This window comes from Carettochelys insculpta, chromosome 1 (assembly GCF_033958435.1).
Source record: "Carettochelys insculpta isolate YL-2023 chromosome 1, ASM3395843v1, whole genome shotgun sequence".
Lineage (NCBI taxonomy): Eukaryota > Metazoa > Chordata > Testudines > Carettochelyidae > Carettochelys > Carettochelys insculpta.
In genome coordinates, this window is record NC_134137.1 from 266,747,460 (window position 1) to 266,773,382 (window position 25,923).

The window sequence follows — 25,923 nt, forward strand, 5'->3', positions numbered from 1 at the left end:
GCTCTCAGAGTGGAGAAACGGGTCGGCATCGTTGTCTGGAAGCTGGCCACTCCCGACAGCTACCGATCCGTGGGGCAGCAGTTTGGTGTCGGCAAGGCCACTGTCGGGGCTCTCCTCATGGAGGTAAGAGAACCCACAGGGGAGGGTAGGGCAGGGGAGGGGGGCCCGGGCAGAGGAGGGCAGGGGAGGGGAGGGGAGGGCGGGGGAGGTCAGGGCAGGGCAGAGGAGGGGAGGGGAGGGTGGGGGAGGGCAGGGCAGAGGAGGGCAGGGCAGGGCAGAGGAGGGGAGGGGAGGGCGGGGGAGGTCAGGGCAGGGCAGAGGAGGGGAGGGGAGGGCGGGGGAGGGCAGGGCAGAGGAGGGCAGGGCAGGGCAGAGGAGGGCGGGGGAGGGCAGGGCAGGGCCACGCACACCCTGCTCACCCCTCATTGGTGCTGTCCCATGTGCTTTCCCTGCAGGTTGTGCATGCCATCAACGCCATGCTCCTGCACAGGCTCGTGAGGTGGGGGGACCCAGATGCCACCATCACGGCCTTTGCCACCCTGGGCTTCCCCAACTGCTTCGGGGCTCTGGATGGGACTCACATCCCCATCCGCGCCCCGCATCACAGTGGAGAACGATACCTGAATCGCAAGGGCTACCATTCTGTGGTCCTCCAGGCCTTGGTGGACAGCCGGGGACGTTTCCAGGACGTTTATGTGGGCTGGCCTGGCAGCACCCACGACGCCCGGGTTTTCCGGAACTCGGGCCTGTGCCGCTGGCTGGAGGTGGGGACCTACATCCCCCAGCGGGAGATCCCTGTGGGGGACACCACCATGCCCCTCTGCGTCATCGCAGATGCGGCATACCCCCTCCGGCCCTGGCTCATGCACCCGTACACGGGCCAGCTCTCCGCTAGCCAGGAGCGCTTCAACCAGTGCCTGAACCACGCGCGCCAGGTGGTGGAGCGCTCATTTGGCCGCCTGAAAGGACGCTGGAGATGTCTCCTGACCCGCCTGGATGCGGGCCCCAACAACATCCCCCTGATTGTGGGTTCCTGCTGCGCCCTGCACAATTTGGTGGAGGGCAAGGGGGAGGCCTTTTTCCAGGGCTGGGCTGTGGAGGCTGGCAGGGCCGACGTGCAGCCACCCGCTGCCCCCAGTCGGCAGGTGGACCCTGAAGGGACCCGGGTCCGGGAGGCCCTGCGGGCCCACTTCGATGATGAGGCCGCTGGGTGAACTCTGCCAGGCCCCCCACTGCCCGCCCCTTCCGCCACCACACTCCTGCCCCAACGCCCACACCATGGAGCACCCAACCACACCCCCCTCCCACTTTTCCTCGACAAATGACAGCACGCACTTGTGGCTGAACTTAAACTGCTTTTTCTTTGAGAACTCTTTTTTTAACTATAAATATATAAAACAAGAACAAACTATATACAACGTGTGGAACCAAAGTAATACGTACAAATAAAACAATAGTAAGAAAAAAGTGTGCTCAGTAATAAAAAGAAAACCAGGGAGGATAAAAGGGAGAACTATTTATATGGGGGGGACGGGGCAAATGGGGGGCACAAAATAATAAGTTCCAACTATATACAAGGGGGGGGCCCACGTCCTGGGCCCCTCGCCCCTAAAGTCCGGCACTGGGCGTGGCGGCCGGGAGCCCCGCCGCGGCCGCAGCCCTTTCCGGGGCTGGCTGGGGGCGGGCCGGACCGGAAGATATGCCCGGCGAGTCTCAGCTGGCTCCAGGGGTCCCTCGGCGCTCCGGCCTTCAGCGGTGGGTGGCGGGGCGACAGCGGACGGGACGGCGACAGGCGGAGCAGCTGGTGGTGCGGCGGGTGGAGCAGGCACGTCGGGCGCTGCGGCGGTCGTTGTGTCATGGGGGGCCAGGTAGTCCACCAGGCGGTTGAAAGTCTCCATGTAGGCCCCCCATGCCTCTTGGCGCCAGGCCAGCGCCCGCTCCTGCAGCTGCAGGTGCTGCTCTGCGACCTCCAGCTGCCAACGGTGGATGGCCAGCAGCTGGGGGTCCGTCGCCGTCGGCTGGTGGTGGTGCGGGGTCCGCCGTCTAGCCCGCCGTGGGGCCGGTCGGTCCTCGGCCAAGGGGCTTGCCTGGAGCGATGGCCCCAGAGGGCTCTCTGGGACCGCTGATGCCTCAACAGCGCTCTCTTCCGGTCCTTCTGATGGTGCAGGTGCGGGACACAGGAGAGGAGGGGGGGAAGAAGAATGGAGACAGGCGTTAGTGTGGGCCCCGAGCAGTGGCCTTTTTTCCCCCCAGCCCTTTGCTGCAGGTTCCCCATCCCCGTCCCCGGGAGATGCTTCTGTGATGGATGGGGTTCAGGGGTCCCCCTGCACTGCACCCCGTCCCCTGGTGGGAGCGATTCTCACTTCACTCCGCAGGGTCTGACAGGAGAGGTTTCTTAGGCCACAGATGCCCAGTTTCTGCCAGGAGTGACAGCACCAGCTGTCGGAAGAGACAGTCCTTCCAACCTGTCCTGGGGAGAAGACCCCAAGGGGTGCCCCTCTGGGATGCAGCTTTCCCCCTCCTCAGGCTGGCTGCCTTCCAGGTCTCCCTTCCCCTAGCCTCTACCTGTGGCCCCCGCCCTCCCCCCCCGATTCCAAGCCAGCTCAGCTCCTCCCTCCTCTTTGTTCAGGGCAGAGGTGTCACCTGCCAGCTGTAGCCCCAGGATCATCCTTTGCCCCTGGGAGCTATTCGGCTCTTGTTGCTCATATCTAGCCTGAGTCTCCCTTTTGCACTCCCCCGACTCCATCACATGCTGCTGCTGCTGTTGCTGCTGCTGCTGCTGCGGGGTGTCCCACCCCCTCCTCCCGGGGGCCCCTTGAGGTTCCGCTCCCCCCTGCCCCGGGGATGGGGCATGGCACTGTCGTGCAGGGTGGGAGGGGGCAGGGGCTGATGCACTGCTGTGAGGGACATTGCCCTGCTGTCCTTGGGGCCATGGCCATGTGAGCATGTGGGGGGCCCCGGACACATATCTATTACCCCCCTCCCCTCAAGCCCAGGGGTGTACACCAGAGGGGGGTACATACCTGTCGGTCCACTCCCACGGTCCAGAGATCCCCGGGGGGGGGAAGTCCGGCTGCTGCTCCGGGATGGCAGGAGGAGGATCTGCAGCCCGGATTCTGCGGAGGAGGAGCCCCCCTCCTCCTCCTCCTCCTGCCGCGATGTCCCAGGGGTGGGCTCCGGGGGGGGCCCCTGGGGTGCGGGGCTTACCTTCGGGGCGGACTCCGGCTGCAGGGCCTGCTGGGGCTCGTCGGCCGAAGTATCAAGGGTGGCCGGAGGGGAGGAGGTGTCCCGGGGGCCCAGGATGTCCCTGAGCTCCCTGTAAAAGGGGCAAGTGATGGGGACGGCCCCAGATCGGCTGGCTGCATCCTGGGCCCGGGAGTAACCCTGCCGCAGCTCCTTCACCTTCCTCCTGACGTGATCAGGAGTGCGGGCAGGGTGACCCCAGGCAGCCAGGCCATCGGCCAGCCAAGCGAACGCATCCGCGTTCCGCCTCTTGCTCCCCGTTACCTGGAGCACCTCCTCCTCGCTCCAGAGCCCCAGCAGGTCCCGCAGCTCGGCCTCCGTCCAGGAGGGGCCCCGCTGCCGCTTGCCAGCCTGGCTGCCCGCCTGGCTGGGCTGGCTGCCCTGGCTCCCCTTGGGGGGGGATCCCCTGGGGCGCTGGGGGGGCTGCCGGGCAGCCATCGCAGGTGGGGTGGCTGGTTTGGATGGCTGAGGGACATGCAGGGTGGCCGCTACTTAGTTAGTGCCGCTACTTCGAAGTAGCGTGCACGTGTAGACACGGCTAATATGTGGGAGTTCCAATCCAATGCCGTAAACAGCCAATCCAGACTCCCAAACTTTCTGTGTACCCCCTTCAAATGCCCCACTTACAACTCTGTCCAGTTCATGCAGGCCCTGACACATCACCTGGATGCGTTGCCTCATTGAACCTGAGGCAATGCCACCTTTGCAGTGGTTCGGCATTCTGCCTGCTCCCTGCCAGCTGCCTCACCAGCTACCCACCAGTCACTCCTACCAGCCGTCTGCCAGTCGTGCCTACCAGCCTGTAGCTGATCCTTGTGGTTTGCTGTAGGTAAAACCCTGTGATTCCAGTTCACCATAGCTTCAGCTACCAGTGATTTCAGCTCACAATGCCATTCTGCTCTGGGCCTAGCCACAGCATCTCAATATCCATCAAGGTGGATTCTCACAGAATAACTATAGACCTGTCTTTAGGTCTACCTTTGAACAGCCAGGGAAAGAACTAGTCAAACCAGCCTTACAGCTGTACAGCCAAAAGGCTTCCAGACAGCTGGTTCAACCACTATCCCTCCCCCTCCTTTTTTCCTTACAATGCTTAGACAGAGGGAGCCCTCTGCAATCCATATCTTATGCAGCAGTGATGACTGCCCTGTACCCCAACAACAACTTCAGGCATTGGTGAGACTCTACAATTCTTACATTGGGTGATGTCATAAATTGTGACTTTACAACATGTTGTTTACAATAGACAAAACCTCATTGCTTCACCTGCTCCTATCAGGCTTTGTTACAAGGCATTACATATGTACACCTTTGCATTTTCATGCAAATGATCTCTGAAAGAGACATTCCCCAAATCCTTGGTGAGTCCTTCAGCAGTATTGAGCTCCTGCTGGCACATTCCTTACATTTAATTTGTCTAATACTTTGTTTTTTCCTTCCAAGTACTGTCCAATACTGAAGGTGGGATTCCACTTTTTATTAACCAGCTGCAAGGCAAATCTTATATTGTGATGTTTAATTAGGAAGTCTTACAGTGACACACTACCGAGAGCCCCCAGCTCAAACCCCTGCAATGCATCATTAAAAATCTACAACCTATTCTGGTTCAGGACGCTACACTCCAGAAGGCTGTAGGTGATAGGCCTGTCCTTTCCTATAGACAACCTCCTAACCTGAGAAAGATTCTCATCAGCAATCACAGCCTATACCACAATAATACTAATTCTGGAACTCTTCCTTGCACCAAACCCTGCTGCCAACTTTGTCCACATATGTATTATGGGGATACCATCACTGGACCTAATCATGTTAGTTACAAGATAAAAGGCACATTCTCGTGCACTTCCATTATGTGCCAACAATGCCCTGACACTATGTACATTGGACAGACTGGGCAAAACCTTTGCCAAAGAATAAATGGACACAGAGCAGACATCAAGAAACTCAATACACATAAGCTGGTCAGTGAACACTTCAGTGGAATGGGCCATTCTGTTAAAGACCTGAGAGTTTATGTCCTGGAACACAGAGAACTTAACAACAGATTAGAGTGAGAGATTTTTGAGTTAGAGTACATATTCAAATTCAACACATTAACACACGGTATGAACAGAGACATGAACTACCTCACACTTTACAAGGCATGCTTCCCTTTCTTTGATGCTCGTAATTATCTCAGACAGACAATTAACATCCCTCCACCTCTCACCCCCTTCATTCTATCTTATTTGATTTTTTTGGTCCTCTGTACTTACATGTGAGTCTGTGTTGGAAATGAACTTGATCTGAAGAAGTGGGTCTGTCCCGCAAAAGCTCATCACCAAATAAATCATTTTGTTAGTCTTTAAAATGCTACATTTCTGCTGCTTTGGTTTACAGTGACAGTCATCTTTAAAAAAAAAACATTTTTGTAAAAATATTTACCAATTCTTTCTGTGCTGTTAAGTGACATGGTCTGAGGGATGTTGTGCTGGACTGGGAGTCAGAGCACATAGATTTCATTCTTGGTTCTGCCAATAACATGGAATATGACTTTAGGCCAAGCTCTGTACTTGTGATCCCACTCCCATCCTTTGTCTGTTTCATTAATACCTGCCCCCCAGCTGCTTAGCATTTGTTTACTGTTTATTTACAAGGTGCTCAATTTTAATTTTGGCCTCTGAACATCATGGCAATACAGCTAACTATTATGAATAGTTATATCAAGTAATCAGGGTAGCATATAACTATAAATGAAATAATTTAGGGGCAAATTATTGCTTTTTCCAGTTTGTTTATTTGGTAAACTTCTCTTGGGATAATGAGGCTCACTCAAGCCCTTAGCCAATTCACAGGAAGCTAGCATGATAAGTTTTCAAAACAATTATTTTTTCACAAGTATATAAACATTTAGTTAAGATCAATACAGTGGACCTACCCTCCATTCCTTCCAGAGAAAGTAGAAGTTTTGTTTGAATACGATCTAGAAATGTTCAAGTACATAGGAATATATACCACAATAGTCAGCCATCTATATAGCTGATTAATGCAGAAAGATTTGAAATATTATTCTTCAATTGACATGAAACATTATTCAAATAAATCATTATGAATACAATTTGACTGTCTTTAGTGGGGAATATGTAATAATTGTTAATTAGTGTTATGAATAATAATAGCTATCCAGTGCTAACCACAGGGGAGCCTGGGTCAAGAAGGCAACACAAATTTCACAATTCACTACCATGGACCTAAGAGAAAGGCCAAGGCAAATCAAGTAACTTTTAGATACCTGCTTGAAAACAGTTTCTAGCAGAAATTCAGATCCCAAGATTATTAATACTGTTGCTCCACTGGCCACAGAGATTCACCATTATTTGTGGTCGTGCAGGGTTGATTGTTGGGATGAGAAATTGAAGACATGAGGCAGGTATATTGGTGTAAAATTGTTTATTTATAAAAAAATATATAGTTTGCCTGAACACAGTAGAATCACACGGTAAGCAGTTTCCTTCCTTGGAAGTCCTCAGATCTTCCTTTTTGCAACCCTCTATTTCCATGAAATGGTCTCACCCTGTGTCCTGTCATGGTAGCACTTAACTAACTCCTTTGCCTGGCTTTCTCTTCTGACAACACACACACAGTGTGCAGCCAGTCTCCTGGCCGCTGCCTATGCAACCATGGAAACACACTGTTCCCTTGGCTAAGCTCAGACCCATCAACCTTACTGCCAGGGGCAGTCCTTGCAGCCCTCATTCACTTGTACAGCCTAAAAGGGCTTGATTGTACCTTCCCTTGCACCTGAAAAAGAGTGCTTGCCGCATGCCTTTACTGTAGTGAAGTCTATCATTGTCTCTGGAGCCAAGGCTCACCTGCTGACAGCCTTTTGCAGTAACTCAGTTTATTTAAAAGTAGCATATCTCTGTGTTGACTTTATTTCTCTGTAGCTTAGAAGAAACCAAGTTACTTGTGCCCAGGACAATAATTCAGCCATGTTGGGAGTGTCCTAGACTGAACATGGGATTTGCTTAGTTGTGGAAAGGGATCCTTTCCTTTTGATCCTCCTTCCCATCTCATTTAGACCAAATAATTCAGGTGAGTTACTGCAGGTAACTATCCCCCTGGAACCAACCTGTAGCTCTTCTTCTTTAGGTCTTCATCCACTCTAGAATGTCCCAGGAGTTAACACACACACACCACAGAATAGATGTTGACTGACCACTAGCCTTTAGTCCTGTCAAGGATTGCTGCTTCATTTTAAGTACCGCGCTCTGGTGGATTCGTCTTATGATTAAATCCACACAGGATGAAACACAAAACAAGTCACTTCCAAAACACACAGCACTTTTAAAAAGAAATGGGACATCCTTTAATAAAGAGAAGATTAAACAGCAGGGGCACTTCTAATTTTAGTTTATATTTCTGAGAAAGCTTTCTGTTGATTAATAGAGAAGCAGGGCACAGGACTGCACTGCTGCTGTTCCAGACTAATGAAATTTGAACTTTGAGCTTCTAGACTTTTTTCTGTTGACCTGTATATCCTAGAATTATCACTGCAAGGACTTGAAAAATCCCTTGTGAAACCTAAGTAAAGCTTTAGCTCAGAGAACCCATCAACAAAACTCAAAGTTCTGGAAATGTGGAGCTTTTTGGAGTCTAAAAAAACACCAAAACCCTCTTCTTTCACTTTTCTTGAAGAGTCTGAATTTCAAGAGAAAATTTTAAAAACAGTAATAAGAGTAAATTCTCCTCTCTGATCTGCTCTGTGATCTCTATTGAATATTCAGTTTATTTAGCATGATCCAAAGCCAAGTGAAACAAATAGGAATATAGAATCATAGGACACCAGAACTGGAGGGAAATTTGAGAGCTCACCAAATCCAGTCCCCTGCCCTCACAGCAGGACCAAGCAATATCTAGATCGGGGGGCCAAACTGAGCTTGAGAAAGAGCCAGAATTTACCCATGTACATTGCCAAAGAGCCAAGGTAATACATCAACAATCCCATTAGCTCCACCCCTCACCCCACCCTCCACCAGCAGCCCCCTTGATCAGGTCCCCTGGTACTTGCCACCATGATCAGCAGTTTCACAGCATGAAGGGGTCTCTGGAGGAAAGCGGGGTGGAGTGAGAGCACAGCAGGCTTTGGGGAAGGGGCGGAGTTGGGGCAGGGTCTCAGGCAGAGCCGAGTGTTCAGCAGGGAGCATCCCAGGCGCATGGGACAGTTGACACCTGTTGCTCCAGTCCCACATTTTACACCAATACAAAGAGCCGCATGCAGTTCCAGAGCCAGAGGTTGGCCACCCCGCTCTAGATCATCCATGATAGATGTTTATGTTCATTGCAGCCAGTAAGCTTAGAATCTCCCCCTTCTACTACATGCAGCACTTCTAAGCCGTGTCTACACATGCATGCTACTTCGAAGTAGCGGCACTAACTTCGAAATAGCGCCCGCCAAGGCTACATGTGTTGGGCGCTATTTCGATGTTAACATCGACGTTAAGTGGCGAGACGTCGAAGCTGCTAACCCCATGAGGGCATAGGAATAGTGCCCTACTTCGACGTTCAACGTCGAAGTAGGGACCGTGTAGTTGTTGCACGTCCCACTACATTGAAATTGTGGGGTCCTCCATGGTGGCCATCAGCTGAGGGGCTGAGAGACGCTCTCTCTCCAGCCCCTGCGGGGCTCTATGGTCACCGTGTGCAGCAGCTCTTAGCCCAGGGCTTCTGGCTGCTGCTGCTGCAGCTGGGGATCCATGCTGCATGCACAGGGTCTGCAACCAGTTGTCGGCTCTGTGGATCTTGTGTTGTATAGTGCAACTGTGTCTGGGAGGGGCCCTTTAAGGGAGCGGCTTCTGTTGAGTCCACCCTGTGACCCTGTCTGCAGCTGTGCCTGGCACCCTTATTTCGATGTGTGCTACTGTGGCGTGCAGACGCTCCCTCGCAGCGCCTATTTCGATGTGGTGCTGCGCAACGTCGATGTTGAACGTCGACGTTGCCAGCCCTGGAGGATGTGTAGATGTTATTCATCGAAATAGCCTATTTCGATGTCACTACATCGAAATAAGCTATTTCGATGTAGCATTCACGTGTAGATGTAGCCCTACTGTCTAGATCTTTAGTCCAGTGCAGTCAGTGACAAAAAGTCCATAATGTCTATGAGGTAAAACTGGGGCCCAGAATGAGTGACTACGTGAAAAGGAGAAACAGAATATGTGTCTCTGAGGATTTCTTGGCAGCTCCCAGATTTTCTTTTCATTCTGGGGGTTGCTAAGGTCTCCCTGAAGGCTTTGCCTAGAGCCAGATACATCGATTTTTTTTAACCTACCTCTGTACCCTGACCCTGAGCATATCTTTCTGTCAGTGACGCCCACCCAATTTAAGTCGTAGCATATTGCACCGAGTAGGGCAGGTAAACAGCAATGAGTAAATAACAAGCTTTTCCAAAAATCCTAGTGGTTTGACTGAGTTCAAACATGGGATGAAGAATTAAATGCAGTGCTATTTAAAACTGATTGTGTTTGTATCCTCGTCAAGTCTAACATTTTTCTTTGCCCTTAAAAACAACAAGATGAATGTCACTCGAAGCCAGAGGGCCTATGCCAGCCCAGAGCCTGCACTAAAATACTGTGGAAAGGATGCGTGGAAAGCATGGTTGTCAAAGGACATGACCAAGTCTGCTGACAGGGGAGGGGCAAAGGGGGTAGATGCCTGAAGACCCAGTGATTTCAAAAAGATCCACAGCTGCAGGTTGCTGCTGCTAGTACCACAGCAGCAGCAGCTGGAGGCCTAGACCCCTTTAAAATGACACCAGAATATGGTATGGTCTGGGCAGAACTCAGGGCCTACAGTGGGAGACTAGCCCCCTGCCCTGCCCCTTCCAGGAGACCCCAAGCAAAGGCCCACCCCCCATTGCTTAGGGTCCAGCGAAGTCTGGCACCAGCCTGGGCATGTCTGCCCCTTCGTACCCCTTTTGACTTGTCATGGCTCTGTGATGCTCTGCTTCAATTTCCTTTCTTGTACTCCTTTACTCCACAACTGCTTCTCTCTTCAAATAATGACGTGAAGTACAAATGTCATCAGTCCTACCCCACTCAGTAAGAAGCTTCTTCTCCCCCAGTGTCTACACTTAGCTCCAGACTCCAGTTCAACCCAGAATTGTAATTTAGGCCACCATTACAGCCTCAGCCAGCCTTCCCTCCAGCTAACCTTTTTCCCCACATCAGGCCTTTGACACTTGATCTAGGAGGGTTCAGCAAGTAGACTGCCTCCTGCTGGACTCCGTAGTTCTGAGATTTCCCCTATTGGCTGGGAAAGATGGGAATCCTGTCCTACCCAATCCTTCTTCTTTCAGGTCCTTACAGAAACTGCAGCCTGCATTTCCCTTAAGCCTTAACTATCCCTCTGCAACCATCTTCCTCTCTCCCAGCATGTAGCTCTGCTTCTGTAGTTCTTTATCCACTCTAGAATGTCTCAGGAGTTAACAGACACACAACAGAAGAGGTGTTGACTGACCACTATTCATTAGTGCCCTCAAGGAGACAGTCACCCTGTCCCAAGGGTTGTCTCTTTTCACTGGGGAATTGCAGCCTAAAAATTTATGTACAGATTGAACCTCTCTAATCCGGCATCCTTGGGACCTGACTGGTATTAGACGAGAAAATTTGCTGGACCAGGGAAGTCCATATTGTCTAGTATCACTACCAACACTTGCACTGCTTATGAGGCTCTTAGAAGGCATTTAGAGGTGAAATACAACTAAATAAAGCACAGAACACTGAGATTCAGGACTGGTGGCTGTAAACAAACTTTATGGGACCATGATAACTGGTTGTTTAACCAACTAAAATCATGCTGGATTACTGATGTCGCTGGACAAGAGAGTTCCAGACTAGAAAGTTTCAACCTGTAGTGTGTTGTATGAAACTTTGGTAACAAAATCAGTAACCAGAAGACGTTATCTTACTTCAGGTTTTGTTACAAAATAGGTCTTGATCTCCAGTGAACTTCAGATTGCAGACCTCTCAGACAAGCCTGCCCAAACCTGTAGGCTGTGTCTACCCTAGAGAGTTATGTTGACAAAGTCTTGACAGAACTCTGCTTCTGTCTCGACAATGTTATCCCTCAAAAATTTGAGGACTAACGCTTCTGTCAACAGAGTTCTGTCAACAAGCATACAGCGTAGACGCTTCTGCCGACAGAGAAAGCTTCTGGTTCCTGGGGCAGCTTTGTTTGCAGAGCTTCTGGTCAGCCTTTCTGTCGACAGAGGACAGAGCAGTCTGGCATCTATCGTCACTACTCTGTTGACAGAGATTACTGTCGACAGATGCTTCTAGTGTAGATGTTGCCGTTCTGATTTGCAATTGTGCCATAGCCCAGGTACCCTTTGGTGATTTTTCCAAGTTTGCTACTTCAAACCATATACATCCGGGTAGCAGCAGATGGATTTTAGCTTTGAGGCTTGATCTTGCTTCATATCTTGTGTTCAAGGATGAGATTCAAGGTCTGCAAATCCTCATGAAACAGAACAATAACAATAACAACAAAATCTATAAATAAAAGCTTTACCCCTGTTATTACCTGTTAATACTCTGTTATTACTATGTTGAAGTAGCCTATTTTGAAGTAAGAACATCAAAATAGGCTACTTCTACACATCTTGTCTACACGTCCTCCGGGGCTGGTGCCATCGACGTTCAAAGTTGAAGTAGCAACGGAGAACATCGAAAGGAGCCACCCCAGAAGGCAATGCGGAGCGTCCACACACACAAGAGCTCCCTGTTGAAATAAGGGGCCAGCAAAACCCTTAAAGGGTCCCTCCCAGACACACTCGGCTGGCACAGCACGAGATCCACAGAGCCAATAACCAGTTGCAGACCCCCTGCATGCAGCATGGACCCCCAGCTGCAGCAGCAGCAGCAGCAGCAGCAGCAGCCAGAAGCCCTGGGCTAAGGGCTGCTGCACGCAGCAACCATAGAGCCCCACAGGGGCTGGACAGAGTGTCTCTCAACCCCTCAGCTGATGGCCGCCATGGAGGAGCCCACTATTTCGAAGTAGTGGGATACGGGTCATCTACACACACCCTACTTCGGCATTGAACGTCGAAGTAGAGCGCTATTCCCATCTTCAGATGGGAATAGCAATTTCGACGTCTCACTGCCTAACATCGATTTCAACATCGAAATAGCACACGGCGCATGTAGAAGCGACACATGCTATTTCGACGTTGTGCCGGCTACTTCGAAGTAGCCAGCTAGTGCAGACGCACCCAATGTGAGGAATTGGGTGACACTCTTGCCTGACTTCCACTGGGACTTGCACTCCAAAGTCATCTAGAATCTGAGCCTGAGCAATCTAGTGAATAAAGATTTGGGGATATTTCTTAGAACCATATCTTTAGATTTTGTTTCCAAATATTAAAGTTCCTGCCCATTGGTCACTATGGCATATTCATGGTACCCCAGCTTAGCAGAGCGAAAGGGTTTCCGATATTTGGAGCATCTCATAATATGCCTAGTTACATTAGATCAGCTTCTCACTTTGCCATATTAGTAACAAGCAGTCATGTAGCACTTTAGAAACTAACAAATATATTAGGTCATTAAGTATACTTGCACAAGCACTGTGGGAAATAAGAGGGAAATAATAGCCTTATAGAAAATACACTGGACAATTACGAATGAAGCAATGCACTTTTTTTTTCTAGCTGATTGAATTTTTTTCTAGCTGATTGAATTAGATTTTAGCCCTTAAAATCAAGTACCACTAATTTCAAATCTGGGTTTCAAGACTGGTTCCTTCTGTAGCCTTCCCTGGGCTGGATTTAAGTTTGGATTCCAGTTTATGCCCAGATATCTAGGATGCTATTTTTAGCCCCACAGCATGAGCCTTGTGAACACAAGTCAGTTGACCTTGGCTCTAAGACTTGCTACCGTGAGTCTTTCTTTGCTGCATACACATACCTTCTGTGCCTTGGTTGCCTAATCTGTACCACAAGGAAAATAATTGCATTGAGTGGTCAAACTCAGTTTTCGACTCACTCCACATATGCACCTACTAAGACACTGTTAACCCAGATTAACTGGTATATCATTGAATCTGGCCTTTTTTCTCTCTAAGAAGTCACATTGCAGTATATATTAGTATGACTGTACAGTGGAAATGGATCACTTGACTAGGAAATGAGACCTGCTAGTCTTTTGTTTGTTTGATTGTTTTGACCTTTGTTGCATATGTATTATACATTTTTAGGTTTTAAAGTTAAAGCACTATAGATGAAGTAATGTGGTCTGACAGTCAATAATGAAGGGTTATATTGCCCTGGGTAACAATTATTCATAGAAGCAGCAATATTTCTATTTGCACTGAGTAGCGTCTATGTGTCCTATTCAGGTTAAGATTATATTTTAAATTGATCTGAGTTGAAGTTGTGTCAATGAATGAGATTGCCCAGAAACCAACTATAGAGGGAGCACTGCATTTGGAATCATTACAGCGAGAGCTGAGTTCAAGATGTTTGCATTTCTTTAAGGGAGTCAAAAAACTGGAACAGTTGGAATCCTCTGTAATACAATTTCTTCCTTTACTCTTTTAGGCCGTGTCTACACGTGCACGCTACTTCGAAGTAGCGGCGCCAACTTCGAAATAGCGCCCGTTACGGCTACACGTGTTGGGCGCTATTTCGAAGTTGAAATCGACGTTAGGTGGTGAGACGTCGAAGTCGCTAACCCCATGAGGGGATGGGAATAGCACCCTACTTCGAAGTTGAACGTCGAAGTAGGGCACGTGTGGACAATCCGCGTCCTGCAACATCGAAATAGCGGGGTCCGCCATGGCGGCCATCAGCTGAGGGGTTGACGCTCTCTCTCCAGCCCCTGCGGGGCTCTATGGTCATCATGTGCAGCAGCCCTTAGCCCAGGGCTTCTGGCTGCTGCTGCCACAGATGGGGATCCATGCTGCATGCATAGAGTCTGCAATCAGTTGTCGGCTCTGTGGATCTTGTGTTGTTTAGTGCAACTGTGTCTGGGAGGGGCCCTTTAAGGGAGCGGCTTCTGTTGAGTCCACCCTGTGACCCTGTCTGCAGCTGTTCCTGGCACCCTTATTTCGATGTGTGCTACTTTGGCACGTAGACGTTCCCTCGCAGCGCCTATTTCGATGTGGTGCTGCGCAACATTGAAGTTGAACGTCAACGTTGCCAGCCCTGGAGGACGTGTAGACGTTATTCATCGAAATAGACTATTTCGATGTTGCTACATTGAAATAAGCTATTTCGATGTAGCATGCATGTGTAGACGTAGCCTTAGTGAAGTATTTTTTTCAGAAATAATTGCTCACCTACTTAGTGGAAGTGTTTTGAGGCTTAAATTATTGTTTGTCATGTACTTTATGAATATAAAGTCCTGTACAAGTGGTTTTATGCTATATTTTGGGAAGACAGGGAGAAATAATTAAGACTTAATGTACAAAGATTTTACAGAAACCCAGCTTTAGACTTTGTTAAAAAGCCACTAATTTGTGTAAGAGCATTTTAATTGAGCAAAAATCTTGGTGCTTTTCTAAATTTATCATGATCCCACATTTACAGTTACTAACAGACTCTCTACTTAAAGGATATTTCCTCACAAAATATCATAATTAATTCAATCACACATTATTCCTTTTTGCTTGTCACATGAGAAGCTATTTAATTGATAAATCATCCATAAGATTCTTGCAGGAATGAATTATGTGAATGAATAAGCTTTTTCTGCAAAGTACAGATAAATCAACTTACTTAATAAACCCTTTGGGCCAGATTTTGATCTCATATACAATATATTAAACAGGGGAAACCCCTTGACTGAGAGCAGAACGTGGCTCTGGTAAGCAGCATCAGTCACATACGGAATAAACATTTGCCATTTACCTTCATGAGTTGGCATCTGTGTTGTCGACCCAGTTGATTGATTGAGAGAGTTCCTCACCTCCATTTTGGCCACTGTATACTACTTAAGAGGGCTGGAGGAGTGTGAAAGAGCCCTGCAAGTGCTGTGTAAGGCTGGGGAGGATTCCGCAAGAACAAGCACTATAGATGACATCCATAAGGGATAGAGGTCATGCTGAGGCAGATAGAGTATGCCGGGGCAGAGCTCAGCTCACAGCACTGTGGAACTTCTGTACATCTCTGGCACATGACTAACGGGCAATGGAGCATGCCAAAACTTGGGCCCATAGGGAGCACTCAGAACACTCTAGAATTGGGAAAGCACAAAAGTATCTTAATGTCGCCTTAAATGTCTTGCCCTCTAGAGCGCAAGTTCAGTGCCTTATGAAAATCCACACCCAACCTCACCCATTCTGACAAATGACTAGATGCAAAGGTGAAATATTTTTTTCTACTGAACCAAAGAGCGGGTGAGCCAGTGCCATCAACAGAGCAATCACAGGAAAAAGAAGTTTAAAGCTATGACATATTTTTCTGACATGGATTTCTGTGGTTCCTAATGCTGTCCTTTAAAAATATATATAAATTAAAATTAAATATGCAGATTATAGAAATACCTTTGACAAAATACCTGTGTATCTGTACATGTTTTTAGACATGTTATAGAGCATGTATGATTGACAATAAAACTTGAACTCCTCCCAGCTGTCTTGTATAACTGGAAACCAAATGATCTGATAACAGAATTAAGTCACAAGACTAATAATCACTAGGTTTAGGGCTCCCACAAAGCTTCAAATATTTGTGTTTACAGATATTTTGGTTAGTGAACCCATCAACTTAAATTTGGAAGGTGGGTTGGGGCCATGTATTTGGTTGTATCAACTTCCACCATAATTATGTATTAATTCATTATACTGTAAAATTCATTAATCTTATCTCTTATAGGCTGTGTCTACACGTGCCCCAAACTTCGAAATGGCCATGCAAATGGCCATTTCGAAGTTTACTAATGAAGCGCTGAAATGCATATTCAGCGCTTCATCAGCATGCGGGCGGCAGCAGCGCTTCGAAATTGACGAGCCTTGCCGCCGCGCGGCGCGTCCAGACGGGGCTCCTTTTCGAAAGCACGCCACCTACTTCGAAGTCCCCTTATTCCCGTGAGCTCATGGGAATAAGGGGACGTCGAAGAAGGTGGCGTCCTTTCGAAAAGGAGCCCCGTCTGGACGCGCCGCGCGGCGGCAAGGCTCGTCAATTTCGAAGCGCCGCTGCCGCCCGCATGCTAATGAAGCGCTGAATATGCATTTCAGCGCTTCATTAGTAAACTTCGAAATGGCCATTTGCATGGCCATTTCGAAGTTTGGGGCACGTGTAGACATAGCCATACTGTAATTAATATATATAATATGTAATATAGTAATGTAATATAATAAGTAATTCATATATATATATAATTTCTGCAAGTCTTCCAAGAAGAGATTATATGAATTAATTTAAGGTTTTCTTAGAAAATAAGAATACTTACGGCAAGATGTTTTCCTTTCCAAGCAATAAACAAACCAAATTGCTTCATTCTGGCCTGTCTACCCAGCTCAAAAGCCAATGTAATGATGAAGGTCAAACCTCTAAATCAATGAATTAATTATGTGTAGCTATTCCTTGCTCAGGTTCTAATAGAGCCGTCCCTTCATATATGTTAGCCCTGTGCTTTAATAGTCTCTCGGAGTCATCTTTTCTTTATCCCATGTTTTCTTTACTTGAACATCCAGTTAACAGCACCTCCCCACATCTGAACCCCTTGTTGTAGACCAAGCATGTCAAACATGTGGCCTGTGGGCCATATGCAGCCTGACCAATTTTTTTGCAGCGGGCAGCTACATGTACCCTCCCCGGCAGCTCCAGCCACAGGGACCTAGCTGGGGCCAGAATCCTGGCAGCCTCTGGGCTGGAAGCCCTGCCAGAAGCTCCAGTCCCAGGGACCCAGCCAGGGCCAGGGGAAACCAGGCAGCTTTGGGGCTGGGAGCTCCACTGGCAGCTCCCACCCTGAGGACCCGGCTGGGGTCAGGGGAACCCCTGTAGCCATTCAGGGTGTGGAGCCTGGCAGAAGCTCCAGTCCTGGAGACACAGCCAGGGGAACTTTCCCAAATAAAATCACAACATATATTATGTTAATTTTATATCAATAAATATATGTTCATTTTTGCAACTGCACAAATAATTATATGTTTAAGAAAAATTTCAAACTTAAAAAGTATCTCACATTTTCACAGAAGCCTGTTCTGTTTGATTAACCACTGTTTATACTTGTTTTAATGTCAAAAAAACAAGTTATGTATCATAAACCAAGCAAGAAGTACCTTAAATTTATATTTAAATTAAAAATTATTATATATGAGCAAGTAACAACAATTTTACATGTCATATTTTATGAACTATTAATAAAATTAAAAAAATTAAATTCACGCTAAGTACAGGTTAAATGTCTCTTGTCTGGCACTTTTGGGACCTGACTGGTATGGATGAGGGAATTTGCCAGATGATGAAAGGTCAATATTTTCTAGCACATTACCAACACTTCCATTGATTACTGGGTTCTTAGAAGATACTTAGAGAAAAATAAGAGCATAGAGCATTGCGACCAGGTCTAGTGGCTAGAAACAAACATTATGGGACCATGGGAAACTTGGCCATACCCATGGTAAGGGGTCATCCAGCTAACTAAAATCATGCTGGATTATGGAGTTTGCCAGATGAGATAGTTCTGGATGAGAGAGGGTCAACCTATATTAAAGTCTCAGTTAAAATTATTGTATTATGTTCAAAGAAGACCTGAAATATATTATAAAATATACCTCAAACATAATCTATAATGATAAAAATTACATCTTTCCAAAAGAAGTACATTTTCTTTGGTGATGCTGAAAACTATCAGTTTTCATTTGTGTGGCACACAGTAGGCTTTGAGTTTGACATGCCCATGTGACCATTGCCTTTGACCAAGGCAAACAGCAACCAAAGGAGGTGCCAATAGACACTTGCAAGAGTGCGTATTACATACAGCTGTAAAAAACAGGTAAGTTCATTTGTGTAACAGCAGCAACTCAGGTTCCCAGAATCATAGAATAGAATCATAGAACACTAGAACTGGAAGGGACCTCAAGGGGTGATCGAGTTCAGCCCCCTGCCCCAATGGCAGGATCAAGTACTGTCTAAACCATCCCTGACAGACATCTATCTAACCTGTTCTTAAATATCTCCAGCAATGGAGATTCCACAACCTCCCTCGCCAATTTATTCCACTGTTTGACCACCCTGACAGAAAAGATGAAACAACCATGTAAATCATTTATAAAGCACAAACATTTATTTGTGGGCAGAAGCCAGTGTAGTCACAGGAAGTGAGTCAAACCCAACAAACACACATTGTGAGCAACCTTTGCATTCCTATTCAGAAGTTTTGAGCGTTTTGTCACTTGACATGGTAGCAGGTTTGCAGCTTAGTAGCCCAAATAATGCAGAAGATGGTATACAACATGTCTGACCCATACGGGTCCTTGGCTTTGGCTCCCGAAAGAAATAATTTGAAGTAAACTTGAGTGATGAAAGCTGTAAAGGATGGTATTTGATGCTTGGTTTCAATCTGCGGCTACAGGTGGGCTAATACAAAGCAGTTGTGGGGTTGTGATAGCTTAATAAGAAAACGGACATTGTTAATTAAGGTAAATGTGCAATGTTGACATTGTGGTGACATTATAAATTAATTGCCTGGTTACCAACCCTAAACGTTAAAAAATAAATTGGATCCCCCAAAATCAAGAGTATCTTATGAATCATGAGATTTGTTTTTAAACAATGTATTTGGGATACTCTTTGTCTTTGAGGAGACAGAGTATGTCTGGGTCATATTTTCGTTCTTTTCTCCACCACCATGACAGCACCATGCACCTGCTTTTTAAAAAATGAAATTTCAGTTTTTTGCATTTTCACTGAACTTGAGGAGATGTATCTTCGAAGAAAATACTAGTTTTTGTGAGACTTATTACAATGTCATGGCAATACTAGAGCAGTCACAAGATTCCTCACGGACTTTTGCAGAACTTCACAACACAGTGGCATGGTCTAGCAGTATCTTTTCAAGCACACATGCAGATAGTCTTCATGGCAGCAAGAAAACACTAAGATACAAGAATTCCATTAAGGCGTTGAGAACCTGTGGCTCCAGACATAACATTTTCTGGGACCCTGGAAAAGCACCTCTGGGTTTTAGTTTCCCAGCTTGGTAATGGCAGTTAATAATCCTCACCTACCACACAACAATTTTGTGATGATTGCATTTGGGAAGGCTGGGATTCCCTCAGCAGCCTTCCAGCATGCACATCTATTCTTACTTGCAGTGGCAGAATCACGGACAGGGTCATTAGGCGGAACAGTTAAGGAGAACAGAATAAAATATACCAAAGAAACTTCACAGAAGGTCTCCATTCAAACCACGACAAACAGCATAAATGGTTTCAGCCCTTAGTCACAAACTACAGCACTCTTTCCCTTGTGTAGGGGTGATTCCTGTGTGGCGGAGAGTGCAAGAATACTCAAAACCACACAGCCATGCTGCAAATTGGGCGTACCTCCTACCCCAACCTCAGGCTGACTTTGGGCCTGCTGTGTCCTTGCAGTAGCAACATATGCCCTGCCCTGCAACCCAGTGGCACTGCTATCCTCTAAAGAGAGGAGAGCTGGCAGTACTATGTTGGGGTGGGATCTCAGTCCAGCTCTCTAGCCAACCAAAGCTTTAAGGAGTGGAGAGGTCAGCTCCTTCCTCCACTCATCCTCCAGCCATGCAGTGCTCTTCATGACAGTGCTGCTGTGTTGGGAACTGGAAGGCATTCATTTCACCAGAACACCACCAATGGGGGAAAAGGGAAGGTGATGAAAGGGCTCTGGCCCTGCTCCTCTTTTAGACCAGAGTGGGATTCATACTGTGAGGGAACAACTTCTTCCTCTTTAAACTGTCCAGAAATAGGCTACTGCAGGAAAAATCTCAGCTCCCTGAGGCAGAATTCCTTCCAGAGGTGTCCCAGGAATGGAGAGCATGACCACTTATAGGCTGTGTCTAAAATACTTGTATTAGCTCTCAGCTTTTCTTCATTCTTACACAGGCAAAATTCCACTGGGGCTAAGGTTAAAAAAAAAAAAAAAGAGTTGAGAAACTGAAAACAATAGGGATCCCTGGATTTGGTCCACTTTTAATTTTGTAGTGGATGTTCCACTGACCCAGATAAGGAAATTCATGTCTTCTTCTTTGGTTTTGAAATTGCCAATTCTGTAAACCATAGACTGGACTTATTTTAATGTGTATAAGCAAAATCACTATGGTAACCCTCATGCTGTTGCTAGGGTAACATTATAACAATAATTAATTCTGTTTAAATTGATTAGCCTTTAATAAAATTCTGAAGATAACACTGAACAAGACCAAAGATGTAAATTTAGAGAAAAGATTCAGACAAACATTTGAAACATGCAAGTGAGATGTCTGTTTTTCCTGGTATGAATATATGTTTACCAATGATTTATAATGAGTTCCATTTCTCAAACTCAGAGAAAGTGTTAATTCCAATCAGAATTCTGTGGCTCAAATTCAAACTAAGTTTAATATCTCTGGAGTCCATTGTATTAAAAATGAAATTGTATGTTGTGAGATTGCATGTAGCTTCTCCAGGAGAAGGGGTGCATGTAATGGTCATCAGCCCTTCAAAGCTTTGCCTAGGTGAAAGGATTCATTGTTTGCCTGATTACCGATTTATGGAGCATTTTTCCCATTCCTGGGTAGAATAAATTTTGTTATGTGCACCAAGGCATGTGCAAATGTGCACCACCAAGAAAAACATATGCCACCTATTGTGTATAGTTCTGGGCACTCTGCTAATCAGCTGGGTGGCACCTGAATCTCTCCTGAGAAGCTGTCCAAGTGCTCAGCTTATAGGGAACATTGTTATCGATTCCTCAAAGGTTCAGACTAGATTCCTTAGAGAATGGTAGATAAAGAACATAGATAACCTGGAGGTGAACTGGCTCAGGGGCCTTTGTTTTGATCCAGCAAACAGACAAACACTTTGGTCCACAGGTAATCCCCAGAGGTGCTGAGACCATGTACTAAGGTGAGTGAGTCCCTGCAATACAGCCTAGGCTGCTAGCCTCTAGCTCATGTGGTAGAGCCCAAGGCTTTAGCCTCTCTAATTGCAGGTTCAATCCCTTCTGCTGGCAACCTGTGCCCCATTTCCTAGAGAAAGAATTAAATGACTGACACCAATCAGACCCCTTGTGTAGATGGGGTAGGAGTGGTGCGGGTGAACTAATAAGCTTCTGTGTATGGTATAGTACCATTTAATAGGTTTCTCTGTAGTGCTGTTGCCCTAGAATAAGCTTGCTTAGAAAGAACTGTGATGTTTTAAAACTGTGGACAATTTAAACTACTTTTAGTGGCCATGTCTACAAGGGCAGCCTCTGTCCACAGAAGTCGCTGTTGACAGAGAAACTTCCGCAGTAACTCTGTCAACAGATGGTGTTTATACACAAAAGCAGATTGAAAAACCCAGACTGCCCTGCCCTTTCTTGACAGAACAGCTGACCAGAAGCTCCGCAAACAGGCTGCCCAGGGAACTGGAAGTCCTCTCTGTCAACAGAAGCATCTACACAGGCACTCTGTTGACAAAACACTGTCAACAGATGCACTATTCCTGATTGGGAACAGGGATAACGCTGCTGACTGAACAGCTGAGTTTTGTCAACAAACTCTTGACAGAACCCGTTAACCATGGTGCTTGGTGAGGTTTGTCGACAAAAGGCCTGTTCTGTCAACAGAACATGCCAATTTAGACATGCCCAGTGTCTGCAGACAAAGCAAGCAAGCTGGCTTAGGCAAACTGTCTTTTAAGGGGAATAATTTAGGGAGGCAGGAAGCTGTTCAGCATTGAAATACCCTGGTCAGGCTGGAGAGAGAGACAATGGTTCTACCCAAGGAAGCCCATCGCAAGGGAATCAGAAGACTTAATATGGGTTCTGTTGTTGGACCACTGAGGGGAAAAAGATATTTGCAGTTGCCCTGAACTGTGACCCATGGAAAGGGGGAAATAGGAGCAACTCTGTGTCTGCCACTACTGCTCTCTCTCCATTCATAGGTCAAAGAAGCTGGCCAGGCACACAAGGGAAATAAGATGCTCTCTGAAAAAAGGTGAAATAACTTACTCTCCTGAGCTCTGAAAGATCAAGGAAAGAACAATGGTAGAGTTACAATTAATTCTGTGGTCTTCTCCCAGGGCAATACAATGATATGTCCCTCCTTACTCAGGGCAAATTATAATGTTACAGTCTAGCCCTCAAAGAATGTGACCCCATATGAACCAAAACACCATCCGCTGCAAAATGAAATAGATGAGCTTCGCAAACCTCTAATTGTAACATGCCGAAATCACTATGTCCCCAGTGAAACTGCCCTTTGGATGCTCGTTCCCGTAACTGCATTACTGAGGATGGATTTCCTTTTTTATTTTTTGAACTTTTCCAACAGCACAGCAAGCCGGCAAAAACTTTGCAATTGCTGCCAAATTACCTGGTTTTCATCACTCCTAAAACATTTGATAACAGCTGCTTAAGAGCCCTTTTTGCATCAGGCATTTCTTTCAGTGAAGTACTGGTAAATCTCTGTGGTTAGGGATTGTAAAAGGAAACAGATGGCCTGGATGTCGCTCAGAAAACTAATCCCAACATTGTGCTCTTGAAAAGGGTAGCAGGAGAGTCAGCACCTCATTGGTGAGAATAATTAGTATCACTGACATAGCACAAATGCAGCTAGCATTTCTGATCAACTCAGAGATTCATGCTTTTGAAACCCTTCAGATGGGGAAAGATCATCAGTCCCTAATGTTACTTCATCACAACTAATTTCATCTAGTGGGGTTCTCCTTTAGTTTAATGGTAGCATATTCACAACTGACTGTCAAGATAGGAGGGAAAAAGCCTCTTTATCTTATTTTGTAATCAGGGCTATGGTTACACTACGGCTATCTGTTGACAGAAGTCACTGTCTGAAGAGTATTCTGAGAAAACTTCTGTTGACAGAGTGTGGCCACGCACAAAAGCCAATCGGGAGAGCACTCCACTCTGTCGACAGAGCGGCTGGACTGCCCAGATGCTCTCTCAACAAAACAGGCACCTGGAAGCACAGCAGGCAGGGCTGCCTATTGTTCTGGATGCCCTGTTTGTCAAGGGAAGTACCCCCAGCAAGTCCACACATCTTTTTTCTCAACATTATATGTTGACAGCAGTGTTATGCCTCATGGTTGAAGGGCAGAATGCTGACAGCAAAAGTGTTGAGTTTGTCAACAAACTGCCAACAAAACACATTTTGTGTGTGGATGTTGCACTAGTTTTGTCAACAAAATCAGGGTTTTGTTGGAGAAACATGCTAGTGTGACTGTAGCCCAGGAGTCCTGCTTTCTTCTTTATTACTTTAACCCTATATTGTTTGTTCGACTTCAAAATGCGTTGTGGTCCTTAAGGCATGGTGAAAGCTATTTGTTTAATGTGTGAGGACACTACAATATATAGTTGAAGGGATCTTCTATTGTAGAATGGTGAGCTAGAATCTTGTGCTTCTATGTACTTTATTATTGTATCTTTTTTTTTTTTGCTAGTCGATCTATTTTTGAGAAAAACACAGGATAGAAATTGGAGCTGAGAGAGGGGCCTGCTGAAGAAGAACCAGACTAGACAACCCCCCAAAAGAAAAATAAGCCAAAATTTGAAGTCATTCGAGTTGTTCAACTTCAACTTCTTGAAGTTATTTGTCAAGAAAGCAGGCCTTTTTCCTGAAGATGAAATATAGGCAGCCGAGTTTTTGGCAGAAGCCTGCTTGTGGTCCTCATCTCTAAAACCCAAAGGCATATTTTTACCTCAGAACCAACAGATTACAACTGGGTCTGAGGTTGATTTCCTTTACCATGCTTGAAGCAAACTGACAAGTGGCTTCTGAGCGAGCACATACTGAAAATAGAGGTGTTTCAACAGAGGTCAAATTACCTTGCCACTCTATAGCAAAAAATAAGAGAAGAAATTAAAGCTGTGATAGGTTGGATCACAGAGAACCCCTTGAGACTGTCATCTGATGGTACCTGATCATACGACTGAGTCTGCTTACCTGCCCTCTGGGACACCCTATCACCCTGCCTCCTCCAGCAAAGGCACAGATTAGAGTTAACAGCACCCGCATCAGAATAACACAGACACTAGTACTTTAGCTTAGCTCTGGGGCACAGGGTCAGCCATAGGGATCTGTCAACACTCAGCGCCACAGCTCCAAAGAGGACCAAGCCATGCAAGTAAATGTATTTTACTCTGTGTAAAAGTTTTACCGAGAAAAAGCTCATAAAATTCACTCTCTTCATCAATGAAAGAGAGATAATGCAGAGCTGTTGATCCTCCCAGGGTAACAATTATTTACACTGATTTTGATAATAAACAAATGTGATTTTATTAAATATAAAATGTAGGATTTAAGTGATTACAGGTGATGACAGAGACATCAATGTAAGTGACTAATCTGAAATAAACAAAACATACCACTTAAGACTGATACATGAAGTGACTAATCTGAAACAAACAAAACATGCCAAATAAGACTGATACATGAAGAAAAATTGTTACAAGACATAATTTCTCACCCTGCCCTTATTTCAGCTAAAATTCTTCAAGCCACAGCTGATTTTTTCTCTGACCCAGGTCTAACAGCTTCATTCCTCTTTAGTGCTCTTTATTTCCAGATCTCTTTGTGTGTCCTCTTGTGGCAGGGAGCAGTTTATTAAGTTAGCCGAAGACCATCACTGTTTGCTCCCCATACCTAAAATAAAATTTCCCCAGGGCAGGAATCCTTTGTTCAATTCCCACCCCTTGCCCCTCCACAAAGAATGCAAAATTCAGGATGGATTTCAGAACCATGTAGCATCTCCACAAGTCTTTGTAGGACCAACCACAGTTTGGGCTTATAGGAAAACCAAAACTATTTGCAAATCATTGTCTTGAGCACCAGGCTATTAAGTTGCTCGAGTATCACTAATGGCTTTCATTAGAAGACCTAGATTAATCATCAGCTTCACACTTCGTATTTCCAACTTCACATACAGGAGTGATACATGCACACAAATAGACTATACATATTGGCCGTGTCTACAAGAGCCCCAGACTTCGAAATGGCCACACAAATGGCCATTCCCAAATAAGGGGACTTCAAAGTAGGCGGGGTCCTTTTGAAAAGGAGCCCTGTCGGGACGAGACGTGCGGCGGTGAGGCGCATCAATTTCGAAGTGCCGCGGCTGCCCGCATGCTAATGAAGCGCTGAATATGCATTTCAGTGCTTCATTAGTAAACTTCGAAATGGCCATTTGCGTGGCCATTTCGAAGTTTGGGGCTCGTGTAGATGTAGCCATTCAGGGGATCACAGGCTCTTGAATGACAGGTCACTTTCCCTGTTTTACATAAAACATTTTTAAGTTATGCATATTCACACTCAAAAAACATATTTCCATAAAAATATGGGGGCACAGTGTCACAAAAGCCATGCCCAGGATCCAAGACAGTCAATAAAATAATCATTTTAGAAATTCTTATGACTTTACACTGTAGTATTTAACTAACATATATGCTCCTACAGGCCTAACGTTACCATCCCATATGGCACTATCTTATTGCTAAGCTGTGTCTACACGTGCGCGCCCTTTCAAAAG